Source organism: Apis florea, unplaced genomic scaffold, assembly GCF_048593485.1.
Source record: "Apis florea isolate Af1SG1 unplaced genomic scaffold, ASM4859348v1 contig_3184_pilon, whole genome shotgun sequence".
Classification (NCBI taxonomy): Eukaryota; Metazoa; Arthropoda; class Insecta; order Hymenoptera; family Apidae; genus Apis; species Apis florea.
This window is the reverse complement of record NW_028256717.1, coordinates 1,068,672-1,080,748: the sequence shown is the minus strand read 5'-3', so window position 1 is coordinate 1,080,748 and position 12,077 is coordinate 1,068,672. Positions and strand designations below refer to the sequence as shown.

Genomic DNA, 12,077 nt, shown 5'->3' with positions numbered 1-12,077 from the left:
CGCGAATGCAGAGATGCCGCTCTCTGGAAAAACATGGCCGCCGCTCGTGCCCCTCGTCCACTTTCTTCGATTCGATACGATACTCTTACTTTTCTCCGCCGAACGAGGAAAACGATGGCGGCCGCCGCCTCGTGGATCAACGACACCTCCTCGATCCAGGAAGATGAGAGCCGGCGGCCATCGGTTAACTTTCTCCGCTCGACCGAGCCTCGTAACGAGCCTCCGCTTCATTCTACACTTTTGTTCGGGATGAAATCAAACCGTTGTTTATGGCCCCTCCCTCCCCTCCTTTGCTAAATAATAGGCGTGATTCGTATCGAGGAGAGAGAGAGAGAGAGAGAGAGAATTTATTCACCCGTTCAACTTCTCTTCTTCGTAATTGTATCGTTATATAAATCCTAGTAGTCACCCTGTGAATTTTTCTCTTCTTAATGACAAATTGAAATCTTCTTCTCGAAAATATTCATCTTCTTCGATCGTATATACGTATATAAATAATACCTTGTTCGAGATTCTCTAAATTGTTGTCGTCGAGGGAGGGAAAGAAATGGAGATGGAAATCGGTATTGAAAACGATAAGCGCGGCCCGATTCGACGAAGTAAACACGTGACGAGGCTGGCCGAGTCGTCTCACCTTGGGCACGAATTCCGTGTGCAAATGCGATCATAAAATTCCGCGTTGAATTACACAGGTTGCTGCACACATCGAACGTAACACCTCGTGTCACACGAGTAGCGAGGAATCGATTCGCGTGTGATATCGTTTGCGTGATTTCTTTGCCGATCGTAAAAGAACCGCACGTAGTCCGGTGACCGGTCGCAATAATTTTTCTCCTCCCCTCCCCGTGCGAAAATCGAAATTATTTCTCTCTCTCTCTCTCTCTGTTCTTCGCCGATCGATTGAAAAAAACTTAAAAAAATAATGCGAGCCGATTTTTTCTAAATCATCTAAATCGTGGTACAAATTTTTCTTTATTCTCAATTATTCAAATCAATTGTTCGAAAGCATTATATTCTAGTTGATCTTTGTATTCGCTTCCATTTGAAGAAGAAAATCGAGGCGAAGGAGAAATAGGATAGATTATGGGATAGTTTGAGAGAAAGAAAATCTTGGAAAGCGACGAAGATCGAATCGGATGAAATCGTAACAATACGAGGAGGAAAGTTGTCCGATGTCCGCGTTCTGATCTGTCGCGAAACCGACAATGCGCTCGAATCGAGGTTACCTTCGAGCGAGAGACGCAACACCGGCGAAACCGAAAGTTTCTGCCACTTCGTTCTACTTTCCATCGTCGGATAATTGGGTCGTGCCCTTTTATAGGACACGATAGTTGTAATAAAAAAAAAAGAAAAATAACAATCACGTTCCTTTTCTTCCCCGATAAAATATACGAATATTAAACAAGGAACAAATCGCTATTACCTTGTAATAATTGTATGGTTTAACAATTAGAATAGATAAAAATCTAACTTAACTTCAACAACTGAATTTCGTCGATAAGATTGCGAGCTAATTTTCGCTCGCTTGATTTTTAAACGTTTCTCTTTGTTTCTCCAACTGAGAATAATCCACCAACAATCGATGTTCCTGCAAATGTGGATATTCGACGAAAAAAAAGAAAATATGAAAGTGTCCTATTAGAATTTCCGTGTTTTTGTTCGAATCGCTTCTATCTTATCGCGTATCGGGAAAATAGCGTGCGCGAAATGACCAGCCGCGAATAATTCCATAACGTAACCGCCCATTCCAGCTTTCGATCCCACGGATCGGCCCAGACAGAGTGAAAGTTTTTCCTGTTTCTTTTGAGAAACGAATTTTTAATGGAAATTCTTCCCAGTTTTCTATATATATATGTGTGTGTATACATATATATATATATATGGATACCAACGTTTATTAATATTTAAACGCCGTTCGTTGTTACGATGTTACTTTTTATAATAGAGAAAAAATAAATAATGTTGAGTAACAGGAAGATTCTCCACCGAAGTCTGTTTTACGACTTCTTGAGTAAAACTTCGCGATTACTTCGAAATTACGTTACAATATCGTTTATTACTTCCTAGATTTGTCCTCGTTAATCATTCTCCTTTATAGTTATTGTGTATAATTTCAATGGGAGAGATTGGACGGTGCGATATTTTTCTTTTTCTTTTTTTCCTTCTTCTTCATTTACGTAATACCGCTTTCCAAAACGTGGTTATGGTTATTATATTATATTTCTTTGCATATAAATCGTTCGTAGGTAGAGAATTCTTCGTGCACATTTCAATATAATCGAAATAAATAAGATCGAATCGTGTATTTTCAACATTCTGTTGGAACGCTCGTTTGAAAAATGGGGTTGACAACACACCCCATCCATCCTTGCTTTCCAATCCGTTCGAACCACGATCGCGAGACAATGGAACGGCGTTGCAACGCCACGTTGCAGCCGCGGCTAACGACCGGGCAGATCGTTGCTCCAACCAGGAAATGAAATGAACCGTCGTGGAATTGCACGGTTTCTCGTGGTCGTGGCTGCGGAAAGTGTGTCACCCCTTAAATGGGAAAGGCCGAATGTACGCTCATTAACGTCGACAGTGGCTCGTTGAAAGATCGATTAATGGAATAAGGAACCACCGGCCCAGGATGGGACCTTTGAACTTTTCAACACGATCCAGAGTGATTTACGCATAGGCAGGTCGATTTTCATTGTTTCTTTTTCTCTGAACACGAAAAGTGTTGTATTTCGTATATAATCGATGGGGAAATATATAACAAGAATAAAGAATTCGAGGAAATATTCCAGAATTCCTGTATTTATTGTATATTTCTGAAATATCTGCTTCGTTTAAAAATTAACATTTTTAAGAGGGAGGAGATAATAAATAAAAGTTTGTTTTTCAATTTTCTTGTTCAAAAAAAAAAAAAGGAACGATCTCTCGCCCATCGAGGGTTTCTTAAGAAAAGAAAAAAAGAAGAAAGAGAGAAAATCGTGGCAGAGAGAATTCGAGATGATGGTGAATTACGCGTTCTAAATCGCGAGAGTTGCAGCACCGGTGCACTTTCTCCGTAAGTAAAAGTAAAAGTTTCGCCAGGAGAGAGAGACACGGTGCACAAGCACCAGGTTTAACCGAGGAACGAATCGTGGCTTTCTATTATTGCAAGATCGTCAACCTCGCTGCTCAGCTTTTTATTACGAGATCTCTCCCTATTATGTTAAAATCGGCATCGTTTTTTTTCTTCACAAGTGTTGTTTTCATCGACCATAGATTTTAAGGGTCGTCGTTGTAATTTTTTTTCTCGTCGAAATATAAATTTTTCTTCCCGTTCCACCCCAGTATTTGAATATTATTCTATATTGAAACAATGCGTTGTACATTTTTTTTGTTTCGCGTGTAAACGGAATTATATTTACGATTCGGAGAGACAAAGTGTTGTTTCACTTGACGCTTGATGAGATTTTTAAATCGAGAGTAGAAGGGATAATATTTTTTAACGCATAAAAAAAGAAGAAGGGGTGTTCAATATATTCGATGAAAGGTGAAAGTCATTTTGAAATAATTATATGCGTTTAATTTATTTGAACTAAGGAGGAAAGAGGAAATATACGAATTTATAATATTTTGGTTTTGAATTATATTAAAGTTTGAAAAATGTCGGAAATAAAAAGATTTATTAAGATTTTAATTCTCGAATTGTATGTTCGACAAATCTAAAATCTCATCTCGAATTGAAAAAAAAAAAAAAAGAATCGAACCAAACTTTAAACGAATCCACATCGTTGCTTTTCGCCTATTTTCCAATATAAAATCCATCCAAATCCAAGTATCAACGATCCAATTTGCATCGAATTCCAAGAAGCATCGTTGTCTCTCGACTGCAAACTCAACGTTTCACTCGAGGGACGAGTTAGGTTTTATTCAATCGGGGAGAAATTCCGCTCGAAAATGGCTTTCTTCGCCTCCTTTGTTTCTCCTTCTTCGATCGATCGAATGGTTCAAGAACCGAGGAATAAAGGAGAAGAAGGTCGATCCATTACCACGAATCGTTTCAACGTTTGGAAAATGCCATTCGAGGGGAAATTGGCTGGTCGAAAGGATTCTCTGTGTAACCGCGAAAATGCGATTTTCAAGTGCATCGCAACGATTCCAAAGGACGATCGATCGACAATTCCTGCAAAGAGGAGTTCCTGGAATGCGAGGGACAAAGGAGCGCTTGGATTGGACTCGGTAGCGCAGGTCAGTTTTATTTGTGGATGCGTTTTCAATGAAATCCATGAGATACGTGAAATCTTTCGAACGAATGGTGCGGAACAATTTACGAATAATTTAAATAATCTTTTGATCTCTTGTAGATAATCAACTGTACTATTTTTCAATATTTAACACTGGTCTACATGTTTTACAATCTCTAATACTTTTTTGATTTAACGATTTTATTTATAACGATGGAATGATTACGAAAGTAATCGAGATTTTTTCGAAAAATCAAAAACGTATCTAACGTTATTAACAATGATACTTGTTCTAAATAAAAATATTCAAAAACGCATATGTTTAATTCCGAATTTAAATTTTACTTTTTTAATTTTTCCTACAAAAAAAAATTATTCGTCGTTAAAAGTTAAAAATATCGAAAATATCCAAAATAATCTGTGAATCTAAAATAGCTGTGAACTTGACAGAATGTTAATATATGTTTTTAATAACAATAACATGTCCGATCGTTCTCGCAAGTTGGCGATTAATTATCGTGCATTAAAATGAAAAATTTATCGAGGTCATATATTATTCGGAATAATCGAAGGACGGGCGAGGATGGTGTTGGAATATCGTGAAAAAAAAAAAAAAAAATTCCGCTCGTTATACGGTACGCACGATAAAATAGAATAAAATTTTGGAGGTCAGTACGCAGAAACAATAAAAAAAATAAATGTTTATATACACTTTTGTCCTAGCTGACCTTGTTTACGCGTTACAGCTGATTTTGTGTTTTACCAGTTGTTCTTTCAGTCTGCCTTCGCTGAAAGTGTTACCAAAAAATTTCCGATACGCACGTGTCTCGTAAAGAGGATATATCGAAACGATGCATAGAATTAGGTATTTTAAAAATATTATTAAAATCGTTTCGAATTTAAAATATATTTAAATCAAGAAAAATATATATATTATATTAATACAAATGGTTAATGTTATTTTAAATTATAAAATTCACATATATATATATATAATTCTTCTTCTGCTTAAAATTTCAAATTAGAATATCATTTTGGAATAAAGAAATATTATTGTATACGTTAAGCAAACAGTGTTAATTTCATTTCCTACTTTCTCCTCTTATTTTTCATTCATAATCATTTTTTCTGCATTATTGAGATTAAATTTGGGTATTTTAATCGAAAGGAAAAGGATTGTTAGCAACGTTTCCGTAGTGTAGTGGTTATCACGTGTGCTTCACACGCACAAGGTCCCCGGTTCGATCCCGGGCGGAAACAGAGTGTGTGTTGGTTTCTTTTTTTTTTATTTTTCATTGTTGATTAAGTGAAACTGGTAAATGATTATATACGCCCTACAAAGTAGTCAAGATTTTTTTTTTTTAATCCAATGATATTTCCTATCTGCCTCTCGATGAGCGTTCGAAATAGAATGGCAAATCCATGAAATTCTATCAAAAGTATCGAAATTAAATATGAATAAATATCAATATTGTTGAAAAGGTTCGCGAGGAATAAACACACGTTTAATCTCGAGTCGAAATAAAAGAACAATCTTAATTAAACGGTATTTATAAATTATCACTATATTGAACTTTAACATTGCTTACTGTCTAGAACAAAAACTCGTTCTGAAATATTATACAAAATAAAAAAAAAATATATAAATACGTACCAAAAATAAACCTACGCTTCTTAAAACGATTAAAAAACGCAAACAGAAAGATAGAAAACTATCTCCAAACTTTTTCCAAACGAAAAATCTTCGCAAAATCTCGAAATAAATTAAAAGAAGAAAGAAAGAAAGAGAACAAAAAAAAAATTCGTTCCTTTTTCTATCCAAACGATTTTTTTAAACATAAACTCGACTTCCCCCCTCAAACCTTTTCACCAAAACAGATCGAAGAGAAGAAAGAAGCAGAGAAGCGCAAGAAGAGAAACTTCGTTCGCGATTCATTGAACGAATCATCGAAGAGAAACAAAGAAAAAAAAGAAAAGAAAAGAAACTGGGGGAATCCAATCCGTTGGACACCTGTTGGAAGGATGTTTCCTCCCGAAACGGGGAAATTCCATTTGCAAAATTCCACGTAGGGCGGGTATGATTCGTGGCGAGGAGGACAGTTCTTTGTGCCGCGGATGAGCCGGGTGGCGTGGGGGCCGATGGAGTCGCAGGCTATGGCAAAACGGGCTGTCTCAAGGTCGGTCAGGCACAAGGGCAGCTTCAGTCTAGCCTGAACTCGACCGCGCCCTTCGAGGTCGTGCCATCTCGTTCCCACACACGCTCCACTCCATTTTTTCCTCTCCTTTTCCTCCTTCAATTTCGCCCTCCTCCCCCTCCGCGTTCCCGTGCCTTTATTTATTATTAATTGCCTGTTAACCGTCCCTCTCTTCTGCGCGCACACTCGCCTTCGAATCGAAATTGCATCCTCGGATGCAAATCCTTTTGTCCCGTAACGAGGCTTTGATCGTAATTATAATAAAAAACAACGTGATACGAAAGAACAATTTTAATTATTATTCCTCTTGGAATATATCTTTCGAAAGGAATATTCGTGAATATAGAGAATTCTCGATCTGAATGGAAAATCTCAGAGAGAGAGAGAGAGAGAGAGAGATTGTTATTGGTATGAAAAGTGGAAATAGCCAACTCTCGAAGCAATCTCGTTCCTTGAAATCGATCGGGAGCCTCGATCCGTTCGTCGTTCCCTATCGCGTGTCGGACGATTATGAAGCGATTCAAAGCTCTTGGGAGGTATACACCCGTGGGCTTATCTGGCCCGGCCGACGGCCAATTAATTGAACGACAATAGTCGCCGAGCTTCTCGCGCTAATTAAGTTCAACCTCTGCGACCGGTGGCGCGCACCATCTTCCGGCCAAGGTCACCGAAGATTTCTCTCCAACCGTTCATCTTCTTTGTCCCGAGCAAGTGGAATAAAGTTGATAATCTAACTTGGAATTTCGAAAAGAAAAAAGAAACTCGTCCCAAATATTGATCGCGCAACGATCACGAGTTATCGATTCAAGGTAATTCAAGGAAAAATTTACTGTACAGAAGGCGGTATATATATATATATATATAGAAGATTAAGGCGTGTAAGGTGAAGTTTGGTTTTTTTTTTTTTTGAACGAAGTGGAAAGGAGAGGAAGGATACGTGAAAAGCATTTTTAATTGGAAGCAACGTCGGGTTTATCGACTTTCCCGATCTCTTGACCGCGTAAATCTGGCCGACCCTTCCATGGCTACCACCAAGGTCACGACCTCCACTTCGCCCAGAGAGCGATGCACGCGCTATTAGGCACACGCCATGCGCGTGCATGTTGCGTACGTGCAGCCTAATCTGTGGGATGCATCGCCTCGCCAGGGCTGGCTCGTGGCCACCACGTGCCACCAACGTGATGTATCTAGGGAGAACTAGGGAGGGCACGTTGCCGGCAACGGAAATTTCCATCGATCCTGGCCAATTTAATATCACCGTGTCTACCTATTCCAACTGAAATTAATAATTAAAGAATATAATCGTATGTAATCCATCCCAACTTGAGATCGCGAGAGATGATTTTAACTCGTTGAAAATACAGAGAGATAGATGTTCGTTGAACACTTTATACCAGTCAATAAGAATTATTTTCTTTCATTTTAATAATTTTCATCCGTTGAGTGGTACTCAACTAGTCACCATTCTTGCTCTACTTCAATTATTGAAGAAATTATTAAAGAAAGTATTAAAGAAAATTTCGAACGAAGCTCGAAAGAGATTCCTTCGAGCCATTAACCCATCCATTGTCCGCGACGCGTGGACTTTTGCCAGCGCAAAAATTCCGCCCCTGGAGCGTCTCCCGAGAAGAGAGAGAGAGAGAGAGAGAGAGAGAGGGCTCGAAGGGTGAGGCGGCCGATTCCCGGCGAGTTTGAGGCTGGAGCGGAGACGGTGGAAAAAAAGGGCCTGGTACAGAAGTACGGTGGAGGGACGAAGGGCCAGAGGGAGACAAAGAGGCCACGGGAAAGAAGGGAGTCGCGTTTCTGAACCCGGCCACGGCACGCTCGCCGCTTGACTCGGGGTGAACGTACTACGGTAGACGCAAAAATCCCTCCAAGGTCGGTGCATCCCTATCGGTACACTGCGCGTCCGTCTGTCCGTGTTCCACGGTTGACCGTCGCTCGCCCCGCCCACTTTACCCCCACCGCCGCGCGCCAACCGACGTTTATCCCCACCACCGGGCCCCAAATCACCCACGCGACCGGGTTGACTCGATTCAGGGACAGCCGAGCTGTACCTGCTCGTCCTGGAACGATGAGCCGAGTCGAAAAACAATTGGATCGGAAAGTGGAGAGTTTGCCGGTTACTCTTTGTCGATTGTGGGACCGTTTGTGGCCACGTTTTCTGGAAGGGGCCAGATTCCTCCAAGATTCTATGGATTTTGGTTTCACCGAGTAGCGATGTTTGAAACAGTTTGGGAGGGAATTTTGTATCTCCTTCGCTTCCTACAAATAAAAAAAGGAAAATAAAAGAAGTTTTGAGTAGCAAAAAGATTAAATAATGATTCGTTTTTGTAGATCTACAGGTTGAGAGCCGGTGAGGTTGACCCGCAGAAGATTATACACAGGATGTTATCCTACAAAGTAGGAGGAGAGATTTTATGGCTAGCCTATATTTGAATTCGATCATTGTTATTACAGTTGTCTCCATTTCGTTTTTCCAAAAAAAAAAAAAAAAAAAAGAAACAAAGTAAAGGAGTGACAGAAAGTATCAATTTGTTGTATCAGAATGACGAAAATTACCCCAAGTTTTTATAAAGACACCGTGTATATTGACCAACCACTTAAGAACCAATGCTACCAATATCCAGCGATATATATTTACATTCTATCTTCGTACGAGTGGTTTCTTTTTGCGCCCGATGGTTTCTTACTCCCTCCTCCTCCCCCTTTCTCGCATCCTTTTCAAGTATCCAATCCAAATGTTCGTTGTTTAAAACTTTATTAGCATAATATCGAAATAAACGGTCGACGCATCCGAATAAAGGAGCATGCATCCCCCTCCCCAGATCGGGTAAAATCACCCACGCGACCCTGGTCAAATGGGAGGCAGGGGCCGACTTGGTGCGAGTCATCCGAGCGGAAACAGGGCTAACGAATACATATATGGGACGACGTCGAAAAAAGGGGGAGGGGAGAAAAGAAAAAAGAAAGAAAAAAAAGAGGGAAGGTTTCTCGTTTTTCGAGGTCATCCGAGATAGGCCCTCGATGGATGTTAGATTTTTCGTAAAACTTGTCCCTGCCTTTTTCCCTTCCTTTTTTTTTTTAGAAAATGTGCGATGCAAACGAAAATGAAACGATGTTAAAAAATCATTATTACACGAGGAGAGAAATTTGACGCGAAAGTGAAATTTTCTTAAGAAGCGATTGAACTTATATATATATATATATACACACACCGAAGATGCAAGGAAAGAGAAAGTTGTTACTTGAGTTACGTCACTCGCACAATTCGGCACGGTTATTTTTCAAAAAACGGTTCGTCTTCTTAATTCTTCTTATCCGACAACATAATCCGTCTTACGCGTACACGCACGATCGAGTTTAAAATTAATTTTCAAAGAGAAAAAGAGAGAAAAAAAAAAAGAAATCCGATTTTGACATCTTGATCCGCTCTTCCCGACAATATTCGAGCGGTGACAACGCGCCCGATACAACATTTCGAACGAAAGGAGAGGGGAACGAGACGAGAGCGGTTATTTGCCACCGACCTCTGCACCATCGCCAATTTCACCGTTCCATTTCGCAGAGATGTTACAACTAAATCACGCGAGCAGCCAGGAAAGGGTGGACGAGAAGGATCGAGGCGTTCGTAAATCGTGCGCGAAGGCGTGCGAGAGGTGACACAGCGGGACGCGAAATTACTTGGCACGAAGAATTCGAGGAGGAAATTGTGAGAGATGGGACGGTTGGAGAAGAAGAAAGGGCCGGGCGCAATTTGTTCGCGCGGTTTACAACGCGCCACCACTGTGGGCTGTAAATTAAAATTAAAATTTTAATCGCCGGTGAATTGAAATTTCACGAATTTTCTTTTTCTTCGCCTGACGGTTCCAAAATTATATCGAGTAATTCTGTCTCCGCGATTTCAGGTGTTGGCCCTCGTTCAAAGTTTCAATCATTCAGGGATAATTATCATCATTGCGAAGAAAGTACGAGCACGTTCAGAATTATAATTATTTGAAGTTTTATCGATCGAAAATATCTTGTAAGATTTCTTGGCGAATATAATATCTTCGAGTTTTATATTCTATTATAATATCAGAATGGCCACAACTTATCTCCATCGGTCATACACATTTTTCTTAAGTAAGTAAGTAAGAGTAATCCAAGTTGAAACGTGATAAACAGATTCCTTTATTGTTATTTTTCTTCTCCTAGATATATCTCAATGATTATTTCCTTTATAATCGCACGCTCTTAACCAATCTCAATCGTAACGTTCTTACATCAGAATTGTAACTTACAGGCAATAATCATTCCAAATCCGATCATCTGTAATTTCCTGGCTAAATTACATAGCCCGATACGAGCAAACGACTGAACACTTTCGAATATATATATACATCATGGTAAGAGAGAGAGAGAATTTTAATCGAGAGGGTCGAAAGGGTTAATAAGAGCTCGGTGGAATATGCTTTTCGGTAGGTGACCGTCAATTCGCGAAGAATGCCGTGGCTGGCTAACGAGCAACGCTCTCTCAACGACGGTTATCCAACAATAAAAATAATTTGGCGATGAATGAGGGTAGAGAGACGGTGTGGTTCAGAAGAGTGAGACACCGACGTAAGATATTTTTATTGGACGTCTGCAGTCTGGATGCACGGCAGGCCGTTCAACCCGATCCGACTCATTGCTCTGCCAATCCATATGGGATCCTTGCACCCATCCTCTTCCATGCCACCCCCTCGATCCATTCGATTTCGGCGAAACCATTTCGCGTGCACTCCACTCGAATGCGATCGAAAGCAGATGGACTTAGACGGATTAGAACTTTTCTATTTTAAATTTCGACAAAATGGAGAGGCAATTTTTAGTATTCGTCTTTAGAAAATTTCTCTTTATCGAGGAGTTTACCTCGCTCGAGGACTCAAAACGTTGACGTGACACGTCCACGTGAATTTAATTTTCGATCAATTCATCCATCCGTTATATTGATTTCAGATGCTGTCATCGGTGGTGTTAATTTCTCGCCACCGTGACGAAGATGGAGGCGCGCCAGCTGCCGAGAATTGGCCGTGGAAGTAAAGTTCCTTGCACTCTTGCCGGCTTTCAATGTCGAGAGAGGGTGGAAGAAGAGGAAGAAGAGGCGCGAGCATTGAATGGTACTTCGGTATATGGCCGCATACCAACGTTTACGGTACTCGGCCCCTCTCGCTATTTCTGGACTGTCAACGTCCACGCGAATCCGCCACACCGTCTTGCGTTCGAATTCTAAATCCACGTTTATAACGAGTCGTTCTCGTTCCTTTCTTCTGGATAATAAGTGATTATGTCACTTGTATCATTCGTTATTATTGTTTGATTATTCGAAAATAAAAAAGAATAATGTCGCAAAAGAAGTTGATTCTTCGTTCTTGCAATAATTAAACGAGTTTTGTTTAACACGAGAAAGCAGTTATCAGGATGATCTCGCAAGATTAAGCATCGAGAATTATACCTCGAGATTGGATTAATTTCAGATTTCATCGATCGATTTTCATCTCGTTAAGATCGAGAAAGGAAATCAGAATGGCGGCCTCTAAAAATATCAGAAGGCTCGGCGAGCACGTGTGAATCATCTCGATCGAATGTTGCGAGCAGTTTGTTGCATCGAGCAAGGCCAAGGTCGCGAGAAGTTATCAAT

General features: G+C 40.2%; 1 protein-coding gene and 1 non-coding gene across 15 annotated transcripts in view; one reads left to right on the top strand and one right to left on the bottom strand.

Moving 5' to 3' along the window:
• Positions 1–12,077, bottom strand: part of LOC105736854 (uncharacterized) — a 108,484-nt gene that overhangs the window by 50,491 nt on the left and 45,916 nt on the right. The window lies entirely within an intron of this gene.
• On the top strand, positions 5,408–5,480 carry TRNAV-CAC (transfer RNA valine (anticodon CAC)). The gene has a single exon. It is a non-coding gene; the product is annotated as a tRNA-Val (tRNA).